Genomic DNA, 6,127 nt, shown 5'->3' on the forward strand with positions numbered 1-6,127 from the left:
AAGCCCACATGGAGAAGATCTGAGGACCCTGGCTAACAGCCCAGTTGCCAGCCATGTGGCCAACCACCTTGGAAACAGATTCTATAGCCCCAGGGAACTGCCCAGCCGATGCCACATGGAACAGAGTTAAGCTCTCTCTGCTGAGCCCTGCCCAAATTCCTGACCCACAAAATTATGAAATATAGTAAAATGATTGTTATTCCAAGCCATAAATTCTGGGGATCATGTATTATGCAGAAATAGAATCTGATATGGTACTAATTGAAATGTAATATGGTGACCCATAAGCTTGGTCACTTTCTCATTTACAGCATAAGTAACTTTGGACAAGTTATCCTTTCTAAGATTCAGTGCCTTCATCTATAAAATAGATATAAAATAGGACTGTTATGAAAGTTAAATGCAATAATAGACGCACAGTGCCCAATTCCTGGCCTGTAGCTGCCATCAGTTATTACAAAGGGTCTGCCAAGAAGAGGAGAAACTTAATGCACTAGCTTGAAGTGGAGACAAGGGTGAAGAGAATCCAACAAGAGGGGTCCATTGTGGTTAGATCAGCTGTCACTAAAAATGTGAAATTATTATATAATATAAATACAATGTGTTTATTATTTATTTATATTTATATAAATTGCATTATATACTACATATTTATATAAATATAATACAATAGATTGTATTATAATTTGTGTCTATCCTACATTAAGCAACACCTTCTAAAGGTTGAACGCCTTTGGAAGCCTGGGCTTCGTACAGTGAGACATCTGTTTCAGAGAAATGCACTGCAGATGCTCCAAGTAGAGATGCTTCTCTGCAATGACACATCTGCCTGCACAACTCCTTGGTGGCATGCGAGGTCCTTACAGCACGATCTGTGTGTTTTATATTCCCACATTACCATTTCCCACCCCACAGAGCCCTGGGTCTTCTTGTCACAGGCTCTCACGGCAGCTCGGCATCCACCTCAAGGGGCTCTCATTGCAGTCAGTGCCCCAGTGAGGGCATCTGAAGGTTTTGTGTGCTTTTGGCCAAGTTCATTGAGCTCTCTGATCACGAATCTCCTCATCTGTGAGATGAGGGAAATAATACCTGCCCTGGTGACTCTACAGGACTGTTGTAAAAAGTCAAACGCTAACATCCTTTTGGATATTGGAAAATGTTAATGATGGAAGGGAAAATAACGAGGAAATCTTTTTGTTTGGCTTAAAAAAAAAAAACTGACAAACGCCACCCTTTTAAAAACAGGATGTAGCTGGAATGGCAGCTGCTGACTCACTATTTGGGCACATTCCCCTGATAGCTTCCTTACTGACCAACCACACTTCCGACAGATGTGGTCTCAGTGCAGATGTGTTATGTTTGCTGCTTTTAAATTACTCCATGTGACAAAAGATGTTCAAGAAACTGTGCCTCCCACTTCGACAAGATTTAAAAGCATTTCAAGCCTGTTTCAAGGACGAGAGACTGAAGAAGGATGGATGTACATTAACTGGTTAATTAATATGTATTAAATGTTGCCTCTCATTTAGCTTTTAAGCAACTGTAAAATGCCTGCTTTTCACTCTGTGGATGGTCTAATGATGCCCACGTGGGAAAATAATATCAAAAGGAATTGACTTTCTTTCTTATTTATTTTGGTAGGGATATCTACATTTTTTAAGGTAGGCTTTGCAAGGCTTTTTTTTTTTTTTTTTTTAAAGGAGCCTATAAAGCCAGAGTCCTCTCTGAGCTTCTGTTAAGGAAGAAGTGGGGTTACTGGAATTCTCAGTGACTGTAGTAGCGAGAGGTAGGATCCAGGTCTCTTGGGAGGACGTCCTGAGAGTCAAACGTCTGGGCTTTGAATAGGGTACATACCACTTGCGTCATTTCTGGGAACTGCAGACATCTTGTAGAACAATGAATTTAATTTAAAAGGACAGCAGAGGAGAGGGAAAGTACTCTGGCTCTGTGAGTCATCAGGATAATGAGGCAGTGGCCGAGCTTTTGGGTCTATAGCCTGATGAAAGATGAGGGGTGATGGTCTTCATGTCTCTGTTTCTTCTCAGACTACACTGTTCAGGGCAGGTGGTTCAACTTGCCTGCAGAAAGATATCTCAATTCCCTTCAAAACAATACTACATGTTTCAGAGTTACAATGTAAATTTTAATTTATGGTCCTATCATGAATTTCTGTTGGGAAAGTATTTGGCAAGGAGAGTTTACATTAACCATTTCAAGTCTTGAGAGTCTACCTACACGCTCTCTTATCCTTGCAAAAACTCTACAAAGTCCAGAACAACAGAGATTACAATGGATCCTATTTTAGTGGTAGCAAAACTGAGGCCCACACTGTTTATCAACACACCCAAAGATTGAAATCCAGACACTGAATTTAAAAATTCCAAAACTTATTGTACAACATAGGGAATATAAAAAATTAAATAAATAAGAGCTAAAAAATTTCAACCCCTTTTCATTAAAAAGGTCAATGTTTATGAGCATGAAATATCACTTTAATCATATATTAATAGCATTTAGTCCTCATTACAAATGTCTAAAACTATTATGTCCATTTTAAAGATGTGCAGACAGAGGTACAAAGATACAATTTGGCTAAAATTATCCAAGTAAAAAGTAAAATTATCTCCCCTCCCCCACAAAATTCTGGTCAAACCAGGATTCCAACTCAGATGACAATGTCCAGAGCCCAAGTATTGAGCTAGTGCACATCACCGGCTACTCACTGCTGCACACCTGACAAAACCAACATGGAGGCCGGAGGAGAAACAAGTACTCGCTCTGCTACTTTTTCAATTGCTCTTCCACCAGACTTAAGAGTGAATTAGTCACTAACTGACAAGAGGTTAATTTCCAGAATATACAAACAGCTCATACAACTCAAAAACAAAAAAACAAACAACCCAATCCAAAAATGGGCAGAAGACCTAAACAGACATTTCTCAAATGAAGACATACAGATGGCCAAGAGGCAAGCAAAAAAATACTCATTATTGCTAATTATCAGAGAAATGCAAATCAGAACTGCAATGAGGTATCACCTCACACCAACCAGAATGACCATTGTTAAAAAGTCCACAAATAATAAATGCTGGAGAGAGTGTGGAGAAAAAAGAATCCTCCTAAACTGTTGGTGGGAATGTAGTTTGGTGCAGCCATTATGGAAAACTGTATGGAGATTCCTTAAAAAACTGAAAACAGACTTCCCATATGATCCAGCAATCTTACTCCTGAGCATATATCTGGAGGGAACTCTAATTCAAAAAGATACATGCAGTGCAACATGAGATACTTCAATGTTCATAGCAGCACAATTTACAATAGCCAAGACAAGGAAGCAATCTAAATGTCCATCAACAGATGACTAGATAAAGAAGTTGTGCTATACTTATACAATGGAATACTACTCAGCCATAAAAAGGATGAAATAATGCCATTTGCAGCAACACATATGGACCTATAGATTATCATACTAAGTGAAATAAGTCAGAAAGAAAAAGACAAATATCATATGTCACTTACATATGAATTCAAAAAAAAGAACACAAATGAACTTATCAACAGAACAGAAATAGACTCACAGACATAGAAAACAAACTTATGATTACATAGAAAACAAACTTATGGTTACAGACATAGAAAACAAACTTATGGTTATTGGAAGGGGGTGGGGAGAGGTAAATTGGGGGTTTGGGATTTGCAGATATTAACTGCTACATATAAAATAGGTTAAAAAAAACAAGGTCTTACTGGATAGCACAGGGAACTATATTCAATATCTTGTAATAACTTATATTGAAACAGAATATGAAAAGGAATGTGTATATATGTAAACATAACTGAATCACTATGCTGTACACCAGAAACTAACACAGCATTGTATACTTCAATTAAAAGATAAAAAAAAGAACGAGTGAGTTCCACTCTTAACCTACCCAATACTAATTGACCACTTAGTTCTCACACCTGCTCTTTGCAGATACACTAGAAAATTCACCAGAAGGAAAGAGGTGAGTGTTGCAAAAGCTTGCGGATCATAAGTCATTAAAAATTCCTGCCATTAATTATGGCTCACCTAAATGGTGGCTCCCTTCCCACCACATACTCCTTAACCCAGCCCTCATCCTCAACCCCTACCTCTCCTTGATTAAGTGGAAAACACTATGTACTGATGGTCAAAGGCTTGAGTCCTATGGATAGTGATTTTAGCATCTCTAGGTCTTTGTTTCCTAGGAAAAATGAGAGACTTGAGTGGATATTTCCAACTTTAAAATTCTGTAGTTATAAAATTAAATCATACAATCATTATATGTCCATTAGGAATATGAAAAAATATGAGGAAAAGCAAAATCTTACTTACAGTAAAAAGCCTTTGAATATTTTTGTAGCTTTATATGTTTGTGTAGAAATTAAAGGGATTATGTTAAAATGGCATAAAAATGCTTACCTGCAAAAAAAAAAATGTGTCTTAAAGAGCATCAACTTTACAGATCAGTAATTAAGAGATGGAAACGAACAAACCTGGAAAAAGAAAAATTAACTAGCAGGGTTTGTTAAAGGTATCTGGTTTCTTACGTTTCAAATGCCCATATCATCAGAAGAATTAACTATTCATGACAGGGGACCTGAAAAAAGACTTAAAGTCAAGTTAAAGGATGCTGCTAAATTGTTATTTAATAAAGTTTATTGATCTTTCATCTTACACAGTGATGTTTCACTCAGATAAAAAAATCCAGTATTCAATGGGTTTCCAGAAATACTATATAGAAAGTAGAAAAATTAAAACTGATATTTTTAAAAGTTCAACAAGCTGCTGATTTAAATGAGGGCAAAAAGTTATCCACTCTGCACTTCCCTACTCTAAGTCTCTGTCTCGTAGAACCATTGGAGTTCCACAAGGAAAGGAAGAAGAAAACTCAGTTCCATTGACATGGAGCCATAGTGTCCAGCTGCGGCACTGGACTTCTCAGCTGCATTTTCTTCAGCCTGCGCACCACGGCAAAGGACTTGCTTCTCAGCAAACATCTCTATCAAGCTCTCCTTCACCCACACCCCAGGCTGCACAACTTGCAGTTAAGCATCCTTGGGAAATGCTGCCGTCCAAGTGCTCTGTCTCCTCTCAAGGATTCATGGTAATATTCCACTGCACTTAGCTCAAACACTGAAGTCAGGGATCCTATCTTTTCTGGATTCTGGATTCCTTCTCCCATGCCCCCACCCCTAACACCTTACTTCCTGTGAATGACGGGGAAAAATATTCTAAAAACAATTTTAGAATGTGGAGTCAGCAGCTGGGGAAAGCCTGCTCTTACTGTCACTTTGAAACAGAAATAAGAAACTAATTTGGTCATTTGCTCATTTAACAATGAAGTGATACAGATCCATTTTCCCCAAACAGTGTAGTTAGATGAAAAAAATTTATTTATGGGCAAAACACAAGAGAAAAGTCATTGCTTTTTTTTGGAAAATGTCATGGAAATCACCAAAATCAATCACTTGGCAGCTTTGGAGGATGGCAAGTGTTTTGTATTAAATGCTGTGTCATCTGCCAAATGCCGACTTAAAGTCATTAGTCTCCATGTTTCCTTACTCCTGTGGAACTGTAAGGTTCCAGGGGACAGGGTTTTGGTCTCACTCCTCTCTGTGTCTCCCCTCTGCATCTAGCACAGTCAGTGCCCTTTCTATAGCAGGCCCTCAAATAATTACCATAATAGTTATTGATCAATTTCTCTCTAGCTGAAACTTTAAAGAAGAGAGCTCACTAACCAGGTAGAAATAGGAAGAAATGGAGGTCCTTTGAAATATTTTATTAGGTTCTGTAAAGGGAATAAAATGGTGGTTTTCAATTTTATTCTAAGATAATATCCTCCAGAACACTGACTCAGCATAGATCTGAAAATATGATGGATGGAGAAACATAAATCACTCAAGAATAGAGTCACTAAAAACAGAATTACTACTGGGCTATAGGTGTAAAGAAAACAGGAAGACACAAAGATACTTTTAAATAATCTCAAATATACATCTGTTAATTGCTATTTCAATTCCTCAAATATTTGCGTATGCAAATATGCCCATTCAACACTGAATAATTAAAATTGAGGCAGATACTTGAACTTCGCACACAGCA

Source organism: Vicugna pacos, chromosome 4, assembly GCF_048564905.1.
Source record: "Vicugna pacos chromosome 4, VicPac4, whole genome shotgun sequence".
Taxonomy (NCBI): domain Eukaryota; kingdom Metazoa; phylum Chordata; class Mammalia; order Artiodactyla; family Camelidae; genus Vicugna; species Vicugna pacos.